This window comes from Chinchilla lanigera, unplaced genomic scaffold (assembly GCF_000276665.1).
Source record: "Chinchilla lanigera isolate Chin_1 unplaced genomic scaffold, ChiLan1.0 scaffold00023, whole genome shotgun sequence".
Lineage (NCBI taxonomy): Eukaryota > Metazoa > Chordata > Mammalia > Rodentia > Chinchillidae > Chinchilla > Chinchilla lanigera.
In genome coordinates, this window is record NW_004955424.1 from 20,160,823 (window position 1) to 20,182,937 (window position 22,115).

The 22,115-nt window shown below is 37.7% G+C and overlaps 1 long non-coding RNA gene across 1 annotated transcript; it reads right to left on the bottom strand.

Annotated features, from left to right (window-relative positions):
* Positions 1–470: 470 nt before the first annotated feature.
* Positions 471–21,481, bottom strand: LOC102009295. Its single transcript, XR_261089.1, has 3 exons — positions 21,385–21,481; positions 1,100–1,189; positions 471–599 (listed from the first exon to the last, which is right to left on the bottom strand). It is a non-coding gene; the product is annotated as an uncharacterized LOC102009295 (long non-coding RNA).
* Between the last annotated feature and the right edge of the window lie 634 nt (positions 21,482–22,115).

Consider the following 22,115-nt stretch of genomic DNA (forward strand, 5'->3'; position numbering starts at 1 on the left):
ATTAGGAAAGTTTCAGAGAAGTGAATTTTTATACAGATTATGTAAAACTCCATATTTAATGAATTGCTGATGGGGATGGGGTAATAGGCTCTTTGTAAATATCAAATCATGTTGTTATCTACAGAGAGTGTGCCAGGTGGTTAAATAGAGCCAAATTCTCTTTAGTTTGATAATTACTGAATTTGACATTTATAGAGGTTCTTTTATAATTCTGGGAATAAGAAGTCCACAAACTCATTAAATTATGAAGTGTTTCACCCCTATTATCCTAATACAATTACCCCACAGACTACACTGCCACAGGAAGTCTTTGAGACAACTCCTGATGTTTAGAAAGCTGGAATAACAGGGATTCAATTCCCATAAATGCCATCACAGTGCAGTTTTTAAAAATGAAATTGAACATTAATCCTCCTAATCTAGAGTACGGTTAAGAATTCTAAGGATGTTATTACTCACAGCGTCTTTTGTCCAGTAAATCTACCCTAGCATTCGAAGTGAAGAATGGCAAAGAAAATAAAATCTAAACCCATTTAAGAATATGTGGGTGGTAGTGGCTCCCCTTAGCTTGTAGGAAGTCATAGGTCCAATCCCTGGCACTGAAAAAAGAAAAGAAAAGAAAGGAATATTGGACAGTAGATTTAGCCACAACCTCTGTTTCTTTTGAGTAATAATAGCAATAACGTATGTACCTACCACTATTTCTATTTATTGCTTGACCACATAAAGTAAATCTATTTTTCACATGACAGGAATTTCCAGTGTAACATTTATTATTCAATTTAAGAAACTATAAAGGCTTAAATAGAGTCTAGATTTACTTAGCACCCTGATTTCCATAAGACCCGCCTGAAATGTCCATGTGCTAGTAAGGTCCACAGATGTGGGGTAGAAGTTTGTAGGTTGGAAACAGAGCAAGTCCTTTGGCAAAGCATTATCAGAGAACAAGAAATATACATGGTCTCAAAATATCACCTCCCAGGTACTTCTTACTTACAAGGGAGAGAAAAATACACAATGGAGAAATCCAGCAGATATCTCCTCATTTAAAACATTGCTAATAATGGGAAAACTGTCATTACAGGAGGCCATCACATACCAAAAGCAGACATCATTAGTGATTCTCAGCAAGGTTCCCGTGATCCTAGGGCATGGCTTCAGAGTCTTCCTTGAGATGGATGGCATCATCCTAGAGAGGAATTTGAGAAACCAAACATGGAACTGATGCTATCCCACTGTGGCCTGTAGGTAATGGATGCGCCATCAAACGATGCTTGCTTTTGCAGTAATGGGGACCTCCCAGACATCTCCCAGATGGGTCTGAGGTTCCTCAGTAGGGGAAAAATAGAAGATCCCGGGGCCTAGCAGATAGGACAGTCAAGATGGCAGTACTGCCTGAGGGGAAAATAAATCATATATGTGTGGGTAGATGTATTTGAACCAAAAGAAGGAAAAATAAAAATCAACTGTTACCAATTAGACAGGGCTGCCAGGTGAGAAGCAACCTATGTGTTATCCAAGAGATTACTTATGGTAATTGAGGTTTCACTTCCGGGGTCACCTGGCTGATTTAGGGTCACAGCCCCAGATTCTACAGAAAGAAAATTTGTTGCAAGAAGGGCAAATTCTACCCAGTTGACTCTGACTTCAAAATTGTCCTTCAGAATTAAAATATATTCATTTGAATATTCCTAATGGTGACAATTATGCTTCTTTAAGATTGAAATTGTGCTTAAATGTAACCTTGCCCACCTGACAAACTAGTTTCTTCTTACTCTTTCACTAGCCTGGTCCCTCTTCTGTTTTCTTCATACTACTTATCCCAGTATGCAAGCACTTTGTTAATTTATTTGTCTGCCTGTGTCATGGAGACAGTTTGGGTTGGTCTTTCTTATTATAACATCAGCTTCAACAAAGCAAGACTGTTCCTGACTTAGGCTTTTCAAAATCCCCAACCTCTAACACAGATCCTGGCACATCGGGCTACTCAGGGAATATTTATTGGAAAAACCCAATGGATTAATGACTAAGTGAGTAGATTTGATTCTTTTTAAAATCCAAGGTTACTTGGAATTAAGTCCAAGAAGGATAAAAAAGTAATTAACCTGTGTCATAACTAAAAATTGAAGTAAAACACTAAGTATTTCATGTTAAATGGTTCACAGGCCCTAACCTTGGTTCTAGGGGCCATCTAAGAGTTGCACAGTGCTTTGAGCAATGGTGTCTTTACTAGGATAAATATATGCCTCCTAATATAATTCCTGGGATGATAATACTAATTTGAACATATAAATTGTGTTACTTTTTTAGTTGTACTTTTTTATGTGGTTTCAGTGAAGTTTTATTTATTTATTTATTTTTAAGTTCTATCATTGTTAAAAGTCAGTTTTATGCATTACCTCAGAGTCCTACATATCTCAAATATCTTCCATAATGCACAGAGAGGAACGTTCTAACTATAACCCTTACTTTAGAAAAACCCACCCGATTGTCAGCTGAACCCCACAAACAAAGTGTTCTTTCAGAGATGAGGGAGCCACAGCTGAATGGCAGATCAGATGCACCCAGGCTGCCATAGCTATAATGACGTCATTAGAAACACAAGAGTCTTTGCTGAGAAAATAGATCAATATTTAGTTTCTTATATCCCTACTGGGCATTCCATCACTATTATGGCTTCATGTTCTGCCACTTCCCTCATTTCTAACTCCAGTTTGTCCTCTGGGAAAATAGAAAGGTTGGTCTAGGAATAATAGTAATATAAATGTAAAAACACTTTTAACAAAATACAATAATTTTTCCATCATTTGCCTGTGGTTTGTTAGCAGCAAGATTTGGTGTTTAAAAAATAAATTTTTGGCCGCTATATATAAAACATTTCAATGCTTTTCTTATATGAAGCAGAAGGACTTTACTCTTTATTAACTACCCTTGAGGCTAAGGGAAAGGCAAAAATATTGCCTAATTATCTTTATGTCTGTTTTTATTCTCTAAAGTCTACAATATCAAGCACTGCACAGGCTGATTCTTGGTCTTGTCCACTGTATACACTTTACATACTGCTGCCCAGTTTCCAGCTCACACTGTACAACAACTTGCTAATTTACTCTTTATAGAAAATAGTTATTTCCAATGGACAATTATTAACTAGAGAATAAAAAGGTCCTTATAACTGAGACAGCCACTAAGTGACTGAGCGGGTAGTTTGTATAGCATATGTACACTGGCCAACAGAATGATTTATGTTTCAGGTGGAACAGAATGGGACAGCTCAAGATGTCACCACATTACTCAGAATGGTATGTAATTTAAAACTTATATATTGTTTATTTCTAGAATTTTCCATCTAATATCTTCAGACTATAGTTGACCACAGGTAACTGAAACCACAGAAAGCAAAACTGCAGATACTGGGGTGGGGGGGACTAATGTAATAGCCAAAAACTATCACTAGGGTAAAAATGGAAGTAATGTGTCAAATGGAATATAGTAATGAAAGACCAATATTACCCAGTGAGAGACCACAGCCAGAGTATGATGTGACAGAACTGTTTTTTAAAATATTTCTTAAACAGCTGGTAGCACACAGCACAGACTATGACAGGACTTACCCTTCCATATTTCTGTGATGAAGAACCCAGGAATGGCAGAGCTAAAGGTTGCATCCTAATGCCTTCTGCAATTTACACACCACCCATGACATTTTTTTATTCTCTAGTTTGTCAATAATTTTTTGTTTTGTTTTGTTTTTACTGGGAATCAAACTCAGGACCTTATGGTTGCTAGGTAGGCACTTGTGCCACTGACCTATATCCCCAGCCCAAACTAGTTTGTCAATAATTAACTGTCCATTGGAAAAAAACTATTATCTATAAACTTACCTTTATTTTTAATCAATCTGCATACTTCTTATATCTCTATCCTGTGATATTTCATGAGGGAGGACAGAACAGGCTTGATTATTCTGGGGTTGCAGGAACATAGGAACCTTTATAGAATCACCTCTACCTTCAGGCCTCAACTCACCTCTTCAGAGTCTGCCAAGAACTTTGACAGGAGAAGTCCAACACTCAATAAAGCAAAAGGGTGGTCCACTGGCTTAATGATTTGTTCTTCAGTAATACAGTCTACTAAACAATGTAATTTTTTCCCACTTATATAATAATTCAATGCTAGTATTTCTTGGGTGTAGGCAGCTTTCTTCATCATTCAAAGACCCAGTTTATTTCCATCTTGTGGTTGGGGAAGATAAAATGAAGAAGCCTCACTCACTTTTTAAACATTTGACCTAGAAGAGATACAAACCTGTTTCATCATATTTTATTGGTGACCACTTGGGTGTAAGGAGTTGAGGAGGTAGGACGTGCTGAAAAATTAACTTCTGCCTTGGAAGCCACATCTCAGCAACAATCCCATTATGGAAAGAGGAGAATTTTTGGCGCTCCATTAGCCATAGCTGCCCTACAAATTTCAAACTTACTATTCTGGGTGTGCTTAAGGTTTATTTCTAGACCCACTTACCCTGAAATAGAGTAGCCAAATCATATTTAAGACCTTGTGATTTGGGGTTTATTTTGTTCCTGCTGTTTTGCTATGTGCATTTAATATAGATTCTACTGAATCAAATATAGGCATCAGGTACTTGAAAAAGGGCCTCATTCCTCATCTAAGGAAATCTTCTAACCCATCTATCATGTTCCAAAGACCAAGTGTACAATTTCATTTCTTGGTAGGTCAGAAGGAAAAAATTAGTAATGATTTTCACATTTTGCCTGTTAATTTTCCATTTCCAATTTGGAGTTGCACAACCACTTAACACAGTTGTGTTTGTTTCCAAACCCTTGAATTTGTACATGCAATAGCCGAATAGCTTAACTGCCCAAGGGAAAAGAATAATTGGTCTTCCACAAGCACAGATTTATGAAAAGAAAGAGGAAATTCCCAAAACTATGTTTGCAAATATAGAGTAAAATTGAAAATTGACTTCAGTGATCATAAATGGCTAGTTAGGGGCTGGGGATTTAGCTCAGCGGCAAAGTGCCTGCCTGGCAAGCACAAGGTTGTGAGTTCAGTTCCCGGTACCAGAAAAAAAACAAAAAAAAACCAACAACAACAAAAAAAAAATGGCTAGTTAGATCATAAATGGCTTATCACCAAATCTAACTTCCACCCACTTCCTAGCATGGGCCCTCTATTTCTATCTTCTCTAAATCTTCTGATGGTGGCCCAAAGGGTATTGGCCAATAGCGTGCTTGTAGCATAGCCCCAGACTCCCAGAGAACTTTGTTTTTATCTAGTAGCACAGTTACATTTTAGTAGTTTGCATACTATTAGAGCATCTCTCCTTGTAGATAATTAACCACTTGAGAGCAAAATCTACATTATATTTATCTATTTCCCACAACACTTGTGCAGCACATAATCAATATTAACATTTGATTTTTTATTTAAATTAAGTCAAGTTACGGATGAACCTGAGGCTGAATCCAGGTGATGCTTCCATGAAGTTAGCTACAGGATGCCCACACTGCATTTGCTGACTCAGGTAGATGCAGGCTCTTAATTCCATTCATTTCTGTTTCCTTTTCACTAAAGATGTTGATGTCACTCAATCTTGCTTCCACAGTTTCATGTGCTAGAAGAGGAACTCAGAAAGGAAAGGGAAATCTTGGCCTGCCCTCATCCTTAGCTTCCTTTTTTCCTTTCTTGGTTTCCATGTTGGTCACATGGCAGCTGTTGGAAGTGAGAACTCTGAGGTTCCTGAAAATGTAAGGAAACACACCTGAGCCTCCTGTGTGGTCTCTCCTTACCCTTACTTACATTCAGAGATCAAATGATCATCCTGCTCCTTTCAGTTCTTCATGATGTGGTAGGGGAAAAAACATGTAGACTGGAATCTGACAACTCAGATTTGAGATCTGGCTCTTCGCTTTTTCATCTGACTGACCCTGGATGAGTTAGTTCACCCCTTTGGATCTCATTCCCCATTACAGAGAATGAAGTCTCAGTTAGGGTACTTCTAATGTCTTTCCCAGGCCTGGAGGTAGGACACATTAGTATGGCAGGTGACAGCCATTCTAACAAAGCCACCGTCTCCAGTCTACTAGAGATCTGGCTTTCAACCCAAGCATCTGCCATCTGTCTTCTTGAATCTTGGCTGCCAACCCGTTACCTGGACTACATATAAAATATTATCTGGTGAATTAAGAGATATTTCTTCCACTTTCCATTTAGAAGAACACAAAAATACATATCTCATCCCAATAAAACAGAATTCCATTTTTTTAAAAATGTAGAACAATACTTTCCCAGCACCAGCACCTGCTGTTATCCCTCCAGGGGTTTGCTATGGGAGGGTAACAAGGCCTAAGCTGCCTCTTTTTCACTTTAGAGCTCCGTAAATGAAATAATGTCCCCAAGTAAAAAAATGGCTTTAAGAGCTCTGGTTGGGGTAGAGGGTTCTGTGGTTTGCCAAGATGTTCTAATGGGCTTCTCACAGTAGGAGTTAGGGCATTATCTAATAATAGCAGAAAGGAACTAAAAATGTCCTGCATTAAAATAAGGAAAGTTCTGTCTGTCTTGTGGGTACAGGAATTTGGGAAGATAAGCTGTTTCTAGGAGAGAAAAGGTTTCTTGCCCTTACATTAGATTATTCAGTCTCTACGAATTGTTGGTTTTTCTTTGTGCATATTTGTACATGTATATATGTGTGTCTGTTTATGCTTATGCATGCATATATGTGTTTGTGTTTGTGTTAAGGAAGAGTAAGAGGTTAAAGAAAGATGTTATCATATTCACCCGTCTAAAGCCTGCAGAGACAATTAGAAACATCTGCACAACTCAGGAGCAAAGAAACCTTGGAAGAAATCTTTCTTGGAGGGCTAGAGCTTACTATCGACTCTCATACTAACGTTCCCAGGAGGCTATTTCTGACTGAATAACTCAGATGTTGAGAAATGATGTTATGATGTCATTAGACTCCAACTCACACAGAAGGAAGTATCTGATATTGCTCTTACTAGATTTTCCTCTTCAATGGAGAATTTTGTCCCTGAGCCCAGCTGGTAAGGAACTAAGAAGGGAAGCAGAGAGTTGTAGATCTCCTAGGTACCTTGACTGTTCCTCTTTCCTTCTCCCATCCTTTGGACCCACTTCTAAAATGAGCAGTAGCTGAACTGGGTGTGGTGGCACACCGGTGTAATCCCAGCACTAGAGAGGTTGAGGTAGGAGCATTGCCATGAGTTCAAGGGCAGCCTAGGTTACATAGTGAGTTCAAGGCCAGCCTGAACGACATAGCTAGCAAGCCCTTGTCTCACAAAAGGAAGAAAAGAAGGAAGGAAAAAAGGAAGGAAGGAAGGAAGGAAGGACAGAAAGAAAGAAAAGAGGAGTGCCCAAGAAGAGCAAGACACAAATGTAAGAGATTGAAGAGTGGACCCCTCTTAGTGAGAAGAGGGGAAGTTTGTACACAAAATGAAGCAAGATTCGAATACAGGATGCCTACAGAGGGAACCATGAAATTGAATGATTTTGCCTTGCTCTCCTAAAATACACATTTTTCAGTGGGAGTGACCACTCCCAAAGGGGCAAAAATTAGTCCTTGGTGAATTAAAATAGCTTTGAAATTATAATGGTTTTTAATCAGCAAAAAGACCACAGTAAATAAACAAATAGATTTTATATCTGTGATACTTAAATTTCTAGGGAGGAGTGAGTGTTGGGTGGGAAAAATCTCCTTAAAGGAAGTGATGCTTTCAAAAAAAGATCAGAGGGCATTACACTAGAGCAATCAAACTTAGCTTTCAGTTTCACAGTATTCATTCCTTTGTAGTTCTCTATTGTTATCTCTATTCTCCATTTTAAAAAACCATATAGGTTTTGGGCTGGGGTTGGAGCTCAGTAGTAAAGCATTTGCCTAGTATGCAGAGGAACCTGGGTTTGATAACATAGCTAGCAAGATCTTGTCTCAAAAAAACCAAGAAAGGAAGGAAGGAACAAAGGAAGGAAGGAAGGACGGAAGGAAGGGAGAAAAGAAGAAAAGGAGAAAGAGGGTTCGATAACCAGTACTGCAGAACACACACACACACACATTTTACATTAGAACGGATGAATATGGAAGAGAGAGCAGCAAGAGGCCAGGCATTCAGACGGAGACAAACAGCGATGGAAGCCCAAGCAGAGGTGAAAGCTGTGGGAAGAACCACGGTCAAACAGGCAACTCGGAAACTGACTGGGTGCTGTGTCTGTGATGGCAGCGCTTGGGAGGCTAAAATAGGAAGATCACAAGTTTGAGCCTAACCTGAGCAGTTAGAACTAGTCTCAAAATAAAAAAGACAAAGGCTAAGGATTTAGCTCAATGGTAGAGTGCCCCTGGGCTCAAGCCTCAGTGGTGCAAATTTTTAAAATAAGAAAAAGAAAGAAAAGAAACTGACAGGGAGCCAGTCTCCTTCTAGGTTTCAAACTATGGTCCGAGAACAAGCCACATTAGCATCACTAGGAACTTTTTAAAAATGTACATTCTTAGGTCCTTAGACCTGCTAAATCAGAAACTCTGGGCTTGAGGTCTGGCCAGCTGGTTTATGAAACTCTCTAGTGTTTGAAAGCTAGTGGGCTGGAGGCAGGTGACCCAAGGGGTATAGGGAGTCAATCCTTAAGGGATAGGAGAGAATAGAAAGTGGAGGCTTGCCGAGGATGTAGCTCAGTGGCATAAGTGTCTGCCTGGCAACTGCAAGGTCCTGAGTTCAATTCCTGATACCAAAAAAAAAAAAAAAAAGTGGAGGCTCATAGACAAAAACTTTCCACTCTCAAATTTTTAATCATTTTTAAATTACTTTCTTTTAGATTTTAGTAATACCAACATTGCTCATTTTCACCAGGAAGGAAAATAACTCTACAGCCAAATGTGCTGAGCACAAAGTAAAGAGACATCTATAAGAAGGTGGTTAATTAAGACCATATAAATAATCAAGGCAGGCAAGTCAAGGACAGTCATTCTCAGACTTGTTTTAGCTGGTTCTGCTATCTTCCCTGATCATCTAAGCCAAATAATCAGCAATCACTTTATTTTGTGCTATGCAGTCATGGTAGAAATGCTCATAAAGTACTACTAATCTATGCCGGAAAGATTAAGTTATTTACCCAAGTCCCTAAGCAGGGAAACAAAGTTACCTATTCAAGATCCCGCTATTGCGGAAGGGCAAGATACAAACTCCAAGGTCTGACTCTAAACTTTAAAGTATCATGTTGAAATTTTTCAAAAAATTATTTCCTTCCTCATGAACTATTTAATTTTGATTTGCAACTTTAGTTTTTTCTATTTATGAAGCCTTCACAAGTCTTTGTCCTAAAAATATTTCACTATGTGAATAAGAGGAACATTTAGGCTGAATGCAAAGCAGGTGGTAACAAATCACTTTGGTTTGTACCTTCTCCTTAGCCCACTGTCACGTCTATGAGCTCACCAAGCCCTATATTAAAACCCAGATTTCCTACAGTGCTTTTCTCAGAGTTGATTTGTCAGAGATCTATTATCATAGACTTAATTATAGAAGAAACCCTATATAATAATGACTTTCCAGAAACTTCAGTGCTAGTCCTTCCCCTAGCTTATACTACAAAGCTGGCCTCAGTGAAAAGACACCAAAGATTCTTTTCCAGACCAAACTGTTGCCAAGTGTCTAGAAAAACTTGTTTGCTGAGATTTATGCTCTGGATGTAATAATTATGCTTCCATGTTACTTCTATATAACGTCTGAAATGGGCTTGCATTAATTAAGTGTTTTGGCTATCAAAGTAAGAAGGTAGCTAAGATTAATTTAGGATTGTTGAGTGGTCTCCACCCGCAAGATTTCTCTAACTGTGCCAGTTAATGTATGTTGTTTACAATAACTTTTATCCTGTGTTTCTCAAAATCATGTTCGGGTCTTGATGACATGTCAAATTTCAGGTCCTATAAATTTTTGACTGTGTGCTTATTTGGAAGCTCATAGCATCTTTTTGGCCATGGGCTTTTAAATCCAACCCCTTTGTAGATTTATTAGAGATCTGCCTCAAACCAGCACTCTGGTTCCCAAGGTAGGTAGGTATTCCTACAAAAGGAAGGAAATGCTCTGGAGCTAGTCAGTGCCCCCAACACCCTCTCCCCACACACCTAATGTTTTGTGAAATTTTTTAAGTGCCTTTTTGAAAAGATGTGGAAATGAGACACTAACATCCTAGTATATTATCGAGTACAGATGTAAGTTTTACAACTTTTTTGGTATTTGTGATACCGAATTAGCCAAAAAATTCACACTTAGTAGCAGGTGTGACCCTTCTTAAGGACATTCTAAAGGGTTGCCAAGCTTTCCCAGCGTAGGTGCACATTTTAGTCATACTATGAAGTGATACACAGCAGATCCTATATTCCAAAATAGGCCTCTCTTAGGGCAAGCTGAACATAAGCTAATCAAACCACATCACCAAAGCAAGCCTTAGCCACAAGTAATAAGGGGTAATGTTTAGTGAGCACTTAACTATTTGCCAGGCACAGACCTAAATGTTTACACGTATGTACTTAAACTTCCTAACAACCTGGTGGCACAGGTACTTTCATTATCCTCATTTTACAAATGAGGAAAGTGAAGTCACAAAAATTAAGTCATTTACCCAAGGTCACCCAGCTGGTGAGTAGTCAAGCCAGATAACCAGAACCCTAACATATGACTTGGAAAAATCTCCTCCCTCACTTTTTTAAATCCCACAGTGTCCCATGCAGTCCCCCTTCATGTATTTTACACTAGGGAGTTGGTTAAGCTAGAGTCCTGGTTACCTTTAAGCTCCTTTGTTTCTCTGAGCACTGTCTTTTGGATAGGCACATCTCTGCCTCTGGCTGGACTCACAGAGAAACCCTGAACATCTGACACTCATTGGTCACGCCTCCTCCCTTTGGAAACGAATTTCACGCTAGGCTTAGGGATGCATGCAAGAGCATTATCTCCTGCTGCAAGCAGAAACCCAAGGTTATAAGTATGCTTTCCCTCCATGGCTAAACTTGGGAAACTGAGGTACTCTAACAAAGCAGAAGCAACTTCATTCTTCAGCTGCATACATTAAAGATGAGGCAAAAGAGAAATACATTTGGGCTCATGCTTGTTGTTCCTCTCAAAACTTTCTCTCTCTGAAGACCTCATTTTGAGGTGCTACCCATCTTACACTGAAGCCAAAGTAGACTGGTCCCAAACAACATTTCTTTCTATTAGAGGAGGTGGCTATTGCTACTTTCTCTCTTTTCCATTATCTGAGATGATCAGATGTCTGGGTACAGGACATTTATTCACATGTGCAGCTTTGAGGGATCTTGCACTATTTATTAATAATTATCATTAGCTTACGAAGTCTGCGAATGAAAAAGAGCCTGTCTATGAATACCAAATGCACTGTCCTTCTTCCCACTCCACCAAACAGTGTCAAGAGCAACTGCAGGCAGCAATTGTTCTGTTCAACATTTGTCCAGCTGAGACCATCTTGGGGTCTGCTTTTTCTCAGCCAGAGTCCAAATCCAAGGGATGTTTGAGTGCATGCCAGTACCAAAACAGGTTTATACTTCCGCATATGACTTGGATAATAATAATCAAGGTTAGTATCCACAAGTCATTTGAAGAATTTTCTTGTAACATCCAGGGATTTTGGAGCTTATTTAGGGAGAACTCTAACTGTAAGAATAAGCACAAAGCTAGGCTCCTGGTATGGGTGAACTGTAGCATAAATAATTTCCCCCTCATTCCACAGTCAATAGGGATTTATGGAACCTGCCCCAAGCCTTCAGAGGTGAGTGCCACAGACAAAGACTCCTGTCCTCATGAGACTTCACAGTGGCATATTCATAAAGATCCTTGGACACCAACTATTTATTTTTAAAAAGTTCAGTGGGAATTATTTTAATTTAAGAAATACCCATGACAGCTGGTTCGGGGGCAACTTTTCCAAACATGCTGTAACAAACTTGGCAGTTTTAGCTAAATCACACCCTGTTCTTCAGATGTTTGACTCAAATTTTTCTTTACTACATTAAATCTGTATCAGGAACAGAAGCTTGTAGGGGTTAGCCATGTCAACCCAACCATAAAGACAGCTTCCTAGGCTGGTTTGCATTTTCTAGAAGAACAAATCTATATACTTTTATTGAAAGAAAATAATAACAACAACATTCAATAGCCAACGTGAATATTTAATATTTAATGAAAGTTTCTGGACTTTTACAGTAGGATACCTAATGAAACTAAAAGATTTAAGAAATGCCAAAACCCCTAAAATAAGGAGGAAAAAATACTTAGTAGGCTAGGCTAGAATGTTTTCCTAAGAGTTGATCACTAGGCACTCAGATTCTGGGTGACTTAGTATTTTATGCCTGATCCTTCATATTGCTCAACAAACAACTGTACCATGTTTATGATGTATCAGGCATTTTCCTAAATACTTTTCTAATATTAAACTTTTCACCTAAAATCTTCAGAAAAAAAATTCAAATTTTATAAATTTTGTACATATCTGATGCTGTTATTTCTGTAAGTGCCTTATGGAAATTTTGCCCTGAAGAATGCTTTCCTGTTACATCACTAAAATTAATGTTGAAAAAGTCTATACATTCTGAGTCCCTGAAATAAATATAATACTTTTCTATCAGATCACTAGCTGTCTGTGGTTTAAAATAAAAATGAATATGGTCATCAGGCATTCATCCTCCTATTATTTCACTCTCCTGGTTTGAAAAGGCCCCAATTACTTAACGTTGCATTTTTCTCAGGTTCTGTTATATATGAGCCACAACAATAAGTGACTGAAAGCAAAGATTGCTTTAAGTTTTAAGAAAATTACTTTTTTATGAAAAGCTTCACAGAAATTATGGTCAAGTTAGGCAGCACAACAGTAACAAAGAATTCTTCTACAATTAGAATGTTCAGCCCTGTGACATTTGGTAGTCACCTAATTTTCTAGATTTTGGTCTCCTCATCAGTAAAACAAAAACACATTATTAATGCCATCCTCAAAGTTACTATGAAGATTAACTAAAATAAAACTTGTACTATGGTTTGAATGTGATTTGTCTCCACCAAAAGTCACATTGAGGCCCGGTCCTCAATGTAACAATATGGAGAGATGGTGGGGCCTTTACAAGGTGTTTGGGGTTGGGGGGCATCTGTCCTCATGAATGGATTAGTATTTTGCTTGCAGAAATGATTTAACTATTGCAGAATTCAGCCCCCTTTTCTACACATAATATTTCTGCTTTTTCTGCTATGTTGTGATACAAAACGAGGTCCTCCCCAGATCCAAGCAGATGCCAACACCATGCACTTAAACCTCCAGAACTGTGAGCCAAAATAAACCTATTTCTTTAATAAACTTCCCAGTCTCCTGTATTCTGTTATAGCAACAGGAAAATGGACAGAGACAATTTGTATCTTGCTTAATCCTGCACACCCATATAATAAGTGATCAACAGGTGGTTGCTAGTAGTTTTACTAACACATAAGAGTGCCACCTACATAACAGGCTGTGTTGAGAACTCTCACACAGGCTATCTCATTTAATCCTTCATAATCTCATACAGCAAGAAGAAATTCCTTGCCAATTTTATAGGTTAGGAAAGTAAGGGTCAGAGAAGTTAGGTATCATATATGCTAGCAAGTGGAAGGACATGGATTTGCTGTGAGGTTTGCAGGACTCCAAAGCTCATTTTCAAATGAAAGCTTAAATTTTCTGAATTTCTTTTGCTATCACATGCAGATATGGATTGTCTCTTTCTCTTTTTTATTTTTTTTATTTTAAAGAGAAAAAAAAATTTCAAAACAAGATAATAAAAGGGTAACAGAGCCAGGCATGATGGCTCATGCCTGTAATCTCAGCACCCAGGAGGCTGAGGCAGAAGGATCATTGTGAGTTTGAGGCCAGCCTGGGCTACAAAGTGAGTTCAAGGCCAGCCTGGGCTACGAAGTGAGTTCAAGGCCAGCCTGAACTGCATAGCGAGACCCTGTCTCAAAAAAAAAAGGAGGGTAAAAATGGTTAATATATTTCATATTGTTATCTTTAAATTAGCGACTCAGAGTACATGATATAGGAATTTAACTGTCTATATTAGCATAAACCTTTAGCATAAATATTAGCATAAACCTTTCTTTTCAATGAACGAAGAGAAATTAGTAGTATAACTATCATATATATATATATTTTTTTTGCTTTTCCCTTCCTTCTTTTCTCCTTTCCCCCATCCCAGTTTCTCTTTTCTTTTGAACAGTTTCTCCCCATTTTACGATATCCATTGTACATTTTAGACCTTTCAGTTTCTCACACAAGGGAGACAATATGATGTTTGCACATGTGCATCTGGTTTATTTCACTTATGAGTATGGTCTCGAGTTGCATCTTTACCTGTAAAAGTCTCCAGTTTAATCACTTTATGGCTGAATAGCATCCATTATATGAAAAAACATCTTTTTTTATCCATTCCTCAGTTGATGGGCATTTGGGTTGTTTCCAATATTTAGCTATGCTCCTATAAACACAGGTGCACATATATCATTGTGGTATGATGTTTTTAATTCTTCTGGGAAAATACCCAGCAGGGCAATAGCTGTGTCAAAAGGGGCCTCCAATCCTAGTTTTTTGAGGAATATCCACACTTATTTCCACAGTGGTTGTATCAGTCTACACTCTCACCAAAAGTGGGGAAAGGTTCCTTTTTCCCCATAGCCCTGCTAGCATTTGTTATTGGTTAATTTCTTGATAATAGCCTTTCTTTCAGGGGTGAGGTGGAATCTCAGTGTTGTTTTAATTTGCATCTCTCGAATGACCAGTGATGTTGAACACTTTTTCATATATTTATTTGCTGTTTGTATTTCTTCATCTGAGAAGTATGTATTCATCTCAGATGGCCATTTTGGATTGGGTCTTTAAATGTGGGAGGTCTGATTTTTTCGAGTTCTTTATATGTTCTCGACAGTAATCCTTTGTCTGAGGAACAGCTGGCAAACACTTTTTGCCACATTGTTAGTTGTCTCTTCACTCTGTTGGTGCTTTCTCTTGCTGTGCAAAAGTTTTTAATAAGATGAGATCTCAGCTGTTGATTCTTTCTGATAGTTCCTGTGCAATCCAGGTTTTATTCATAAAGCCTTTGCCTACACCAATGTCTTCAAGAGTTTTACCTATTCTATCTTCCAACAGATTCAATGTTTCCGTTTTTTTAGATCTTTGATCCATTTCAAATTTAGTCTAGTGCATAGTGAAAGATATGGGTCCAACTTTAATCTTTGGCATGTGCAGAGCCAGTTTTTCTAGCACCACTCAGTAAAGAGGTTATCTTTCTACCAGTGAATGTATTTGGCTTTTTTTTTTTTTTAAAGAGAATTGAAAAAAAAGCTATTGTAAAGGGTGCTGTTTCTCTAATTGCTCTCTCAATGAGTTTGTTGACTGTGTACAGGAATTCTATTGATTTTTGAGTTTGACTTTATATCCAGCTATGCTACTGAATTTGTTGATTAATTCTAGGAGTCTTCTGGTGGAGTTTTTGGGGTCTTCCATGTAGAGTATCATGTCATCTGCAAATAATGATAATTTCACTTCTTCCTTTCCTATTCTTATTGCTTTTATATCTCTTTCTTGTCTAATTGCTCAGGCTAATGTTTCCAGAACTATGTTGAATAAGAGTAGAGACAGTGGGCATCCTTGTCTTGTTCCTGCTTTTAGAATGAAGGCTTTAAGTTTTTGTCCATTTAGTATGATGTTAGCTGTTGGTTTTTCATAGATGGCTTTGATCAGATTGAGATAAAGGCCATCTATTCTAATTTTCTGTAGGGTTTTATCATGAATAAACTTGGCTAAACTTTGTCAAAAGCTTTTTCTGCACCTATTGAGATGCTCATATGATTTTTGTCCTTGGCTCTGTTAGTATGGTGTACTAGCTTCTTTCTTTGTTTCTTTGTTTTTTTCTTTCAAGACAAGGTCTCTCTATACAGCTCAAGCTGGCCTTGAATTTTCCTCTGTAGCTCAGGGTGGCTTCAAACTAGTGACAATTTTCTTGCCTCAGCCTCTTGAATGATGGCATTATAGGCATGCACCACCATACCCAGCTGGATTGCCAATTTCAAGTTTGTATTATTTAAAATATAGCTGCATGGGCTGGGGATTTAGCTCAGCGACACAGCGCCTGCCTGGCAAGCACAAGGTTGTGAGTTCGATTCCCAGTACCCGAAAAACAAACAAACAAATAAAATATAGCTGCGTGAGGCCACTTATTCTATCTTACAATATCATAAACAACAAATGTATCTTTCATCATGTTTAGGTCCTCCATCATTCAGTTCAAGATAAACATATTATGCCTAAAGCTTTTCTTGGCATTTGGAAGAAACTCCAGATCTTTACTTCAGATATATACACAGAAGCCAGCTCAAACCACAGAATACAGCAATGCATGCTTCTTTGATTCCCAGTGCTGGGTGTAGTTCTATCTTGATCAAAAGTTGGATTTTAGCCATTACTAACCATCTCTATATATTCTTTCTTTCATTCAACAAACAGTTGTTGAATTCTGGGTGCAAGATTCATAAATCTTGCCATCAAGGAACTTAGGATTCAGTAAGAAAGAAAAAAATATATAAAAAGATCAAGGATTGGTACACACTAAAAGAAAAGCACATATAAAATGCTGTGGTGTCTCAAGAATAGCAGCTATTTCTTGCTGGAGAGAGAAAGATCAAAGAATGCTTTGGGGGAAGGTAGCCTCTTCAATTAACTTCCCACTCACATATAAACTATTCATTAATTTGCTTCAAAATGCTACAGAAAGGGGTAAGTAGGTGCGGGTGTAGGTGAAAGGAGACCAGCCATGAGTCAATCATATGGAAGCTGAGGGATGAAGGTACATGGAGCTTCATTATACTGCTGTCTCTGCTTTAAGACATTTTAAATTTTTTACATGATAAATCCTTAATATATTCTACAAGACAATTCATTTGTATAGCAAACTTTATGAAAAAGGGTATAGAATGCATAGTGTAATGGTTTGGGTCTATCGGACTGTTAGGCAGAGAGGACATTAGAGACCACAATGAAATGAACCGAGTTCTCCTCCCTGCTTCATCCTTCACAGATATAAACCTACTCAGCAAGAATTCTTTAATAAAAACTCTAGGTTAGAAAAGACAAGGATAGGATAACAACAACCCAGGGATTCCTCTAGCAGAAACGCCATATTCCAGGACAGACTGAGAATATGCCCTTCAGGAAACCAGTCTGCTAGAAAAGCCTACCTGGAAGGGTGAATGGAGATTAAAGACAGGACACGGGGATAATTTTGAAAGGGGGGCCTGGGGGCTCTTGCCTCTAGTGGACAAAGAGCCCTGAGTGTCTGGCTCACCTCACTTTCATTCAATTTAGGCAAGGGAGCAAGGAATTAGGTTGATGGAAAGTTCGTCTGCTTCTCATTATTTGTGAAGTGTACCCAGGTAAGTGTTTCTCTAAACTAGCTCTCAGCTATTGTGGACTTTTTCTCTGGAACTTGCAACATGTCAGCATGGCAGCACATCTTCAAAGGGGGGCAGCTTTCTGTTCCCTTCTTTGTGTCTATAGGGAAGGTCAGCTGGGCCTCTATCCTTACAGCTAGTTTCCCACATAGCCTGATAAAAACAATCTATATGTGTTTTACAGAAAACTGAATTCAGTATAATCAATAAAGTTCAGAGGCTCTGGAGTATCTGCAGTCTTGAATTGTGGAGTAGCATCCTATCACTCTCATCACTCATAGAGATCCTAAAATAGGCTCAGGGAAGGACATGGTGCCAATATCTGCAAGATAAACATTTCCAAAACTCAGTATAGCACACACACCCAGAATGTTCTTTAGGTGTGTTATATAGTGATTTCTGTTAAGTAAATGCAGTGTAATTTGGTGTACCGTCTATATGTCACTTAATTCAGATCCTCTCAGGTTTATCAGGAAAAGAATGAAAGAGGGGAAGACAGAGCTCATGTACTCGGCAGCATTCCATAAAACTGGGCAGATTCATGAAATACTGCTCTGGTAGAAATGCTACATATGCTTCTGCACTGTTTTGAGGATGAGAAAATGTCTCTTAGAAATTCTCCCTGGATCCTTTACTAGGAACAAGATGTTTTTAGGAGACCATACCACCCTGATTCCAACCCCAATTAAAGTTACAGCAGGTAAAATCAGAGAGTGTCACATGCTACTTTAATTCTGTCTTGCCATACTTTAGTGGCTTCTCATTTGAGAGTACATAATTATCATTCACAGTTAAATTTGATTATGAACTACAGATTAGAATTCTACATGCAAACTAGACTCCAATTTTTATTTATTGTCTTTTCTGATAGTTTTGTTTCCTGAACCCTCATTTTGACTATTTCTCAGAGAATCATCCTAGGGCACTGGGAAATATTTAATGGAAGAGATCAGTGCTGTTTTAAATAGTATATTTACAAGAGATATAATTTGTCTGTTTGCTAAACCTATGTGGTATTCAGTAGAGATACATTTTTCCAGTATCGTAAAATTTTTTTTAAGGAAATGCAATTCACCTGACTTTCTTGCCTTTTACACCTAAATGCATGTGTATGCATGCATGAGTGTGTGTGTGTGTGTGTGTGTGTGTGTGTGTGTGCACGTGCACGCGTTTTCTATACTTAATTTCAATGACAGAAAAAGAAACTCTTAAGGGTGCCTCTGCTTTATATAATAAGAATCAAAATGACTTGAAAACTCCCTGGGTATACTGTGATTAACTGCTCTACTTTCAGTTTTGACAGGTTTAATGCTTCTAAGCCACCAGGCTCCTGATATTCTTCTTCTTTCTAAAAAGAAACAGTGATTTTGTTTATATATATTGTCAGTATGATAATTATCTAATTTTCTTTCTACCAACCCTGTTTGATCTCTGTAGTGTCAACTGACAAAATCCATTCCTTTCATAAGACCAAATGTTTTTCAGATCCCAGGTCACAGGTCATTTCCTTGGGGGACATCAGAAGACTTTAAAGATGTTGTAAAGCCTGGTTATCCTCACAGAAGTCAGCCACATGGGATAAACTCTAATCTTTAGTTTTAATTCCCACCAGCTATATGATTATTTGATTGGTGTCTATTCCATGAGACTATGAAAACTCTGTGAAGGTAGGGCCTCTGATAGCATTGCTGACCATTATTTTCTCAGTGCCTGGAACAAATAAAGAACCCAGTAAATATTTATAGATATAATAAATGAATATGTATAAATATATGAGTTAAAATTCTCAAGAAGGCTTTATCAATAACACTCTAGAACTGTACTATTCAATACAGCATCTTGCAGCTCATGTGGCTATTTAAACTTAACTTTAAATTAGTTAATACTAAAAAAATCCAGTTCCTTGATTGAACTAGCCACATTTGAAATGGTCAATTGTCACACAGGGCAAGGGACTATCGTACTTGGACAGTGCAGATTAGAAAGTATTTCCATCATTGTAGAAGATCCTACTGGACAGTACAGCTCAAATAATTCTAAAAGTATAGTTGAAAGACAACATTATTTTTAAAATCAATCAAATTGTTATTTTTGCTATAAAACTAGTCCCCATTCAATGATGGAGTTTAATTTCAAAATGTACAACAATCATTTAACTACTTTGATTTATAGGAGTTCAAGGGCTTACAACTCTAAATACTTGCCTGAGTACTCAAAAGAATCCTTGAAATTGGGAAAATACATTTTTGTGAAAATACCTTTATTTTGTAAAAGACCAACCCTCTATGCAGTGTCTTGGATAAAAATGAGAAAGATATAATGTGCCCTAGAAGTCATCATTAGTGTATGAGGAATTGGAATCGGTATTAATTTACTTAATTATGATAAGTGCATGATTGCACACATTCTAAAATTATAATTATGTGTAAAACTGATACAGTCTTCCAAATGAATAATATTTGATGTGTTTGGTGACATCTTTTTTTCCAACAATTAAGCACTTTTTAAACTCAAGGACTTGTTATAGTTATTCCATAAATTATAAACAAATATTTTGTTTTTGAGAGCACAGTTTAGCAAGTTTCCAGCAGTTAGAACAAACTTATATCATTTATATCTTGTTAAAAGTAATATTTTGATTTATATATTAAATAGCTAAAAGCCTCTTTAGTGATATAAATTTTAGAGCAAGTATAAGAGAGTAGTGAGGATGATATAAAGAATAGGACAGATTCCCAGGAAACAGCAAAAAAGGAGAAATTTGTAAATGCAGATCACTGCCAGACTCTTCTCAGAGAAAGCAAGTTTCCATGTCTCCTTCTACAAACTAGACTAATCCTACTTATCTCCATCTCTACAGAAAAAGGAAGATTCTACCCAGCAAATGTGTGGTTACCTTATCTGCACCCATATTTTAAACTATATAAATCATACATTTTGTCAATTTTTATCACAAATACTAAATCTATTTTTTTTTCCTTTAGTATTAGGAATTGAACCCACAGAGTACTGGGCAACATCCCCAGCTGTTTTTATTTTGAGACAGTCTCACTAAATTGCCCAGGCCAGCCTTAACTTGGAATCTTCTTGCCTCACCTCCCAAATAGCAGGGATTAGAAGTGTGCACCGCAAAACTCACCACAAATCTAGGTCCCTCCTCCTTAGCTTTTGTTGTTGTTTGTTTGTTTGTGACAGTGTCTTGCTAAGTAGTTCACACTACACTTGAATTTATGATCCTCCTGCTTCAGCCTGCCAAGAGCTTGGACTATCAGAGGGTACCACCATGTCTCACCCAAATCCAGCATTTGAGTAAGTCATTTTACTGTACTTTTCTGGTTTCAGTAAGTTAATCAAAGCCACAAATATGAGCACTATATTTGCCAAGTAACCTCAGTGCCAAAAATGCTTGTCAATATAGCTAAAACATTATCATTTATAGTATTATCATATTAGAGTACCTTCAAATTTTCAAACCATGTATGTTCTAAATTATAGGAAATCGAGTATTTCCCTAATAGCACACTTAAAAACTTCAAGCTCTACAAATTGAGAGGTACTCAACCCTTTTTAAAGTGCATTTGCAGAGACAGAGCCCATGCCTGCTTACAACTAAATCCTAGATATCCTGCTTCATTCCTTCAATGCCTAGTCATCCTGAATGTCTCAAGATTTTTCACTTACAAAATGCATGTCACATTTGACAAAGATGAAATTGTATCGTTCAGTTCTCCTACTTGGCTTTTTGAGCAATTCAATCTTGCTTCTTAGAAGGAAAATCTAGGGGTTGTCAGAATGCCACACAGAAAATATATCCGAAAGGGACTTTAAAGAACGGGCTAGAGAGAGGGGGTCAGTTGAATATGAAATAGAATTAGAAGGTTCATACCTCTACTCTCTGCTAATTTCTGCGTGGAAATCCAGGATCCGCCAACCCGTTTGCAATCCGTCCTCTCATAGACCTCTACTTTGCAAGAGTTGGAAGCTCATCTGCGCTGTAGGTTGAAACAGATTAACAATGAAATAAGGCTGGGAGAGAGATAATAAGGACAGATGAGTGGGAATTGTGATAAGCCCCATCTGAAAACAATGAATTTTTAAAATAGAGTTTTTAAAACACTGCACAAGCCCACTCTGTACAACCTCTGAAGTTGCAAATTTGGAGTTTTTGCTTTAGGAGACAGTTTGAACTTGGGGCATGGGTAAAAGATTTACTGACTAGAGTAAGTTAAGGAACTTTTTGTTCCAATAAAATTCACAAGGCCATGCTTTAAAAGGGGCCAGGGAGTCTGTCTAATGCAAGTTTCTCATGGTTTATGTTATAAAATTGTATCTAACTATGAGCTATTTTAACTTTTCTTCAACTTTTCTCCATTTCCCTCCCTAATACTTCAACTTTCTCTTAGCTTGATCAAAGTACCTTGTCTAAAAGGCTCCATACTAAATTCTTTCTCACTACTTGTATTATCTCAGACTACAGAGGACACTTACAATTTGCCCCACATTTGTGTAAAACAATAACATAAAAGGAACTTTGAACCTAGTGTGGTGGCACATGCCTATAATCCTAGAACTCTGGGAGGCTGAGGGGAGGAAGATCAAAAGTTCAAGCCCATCCTG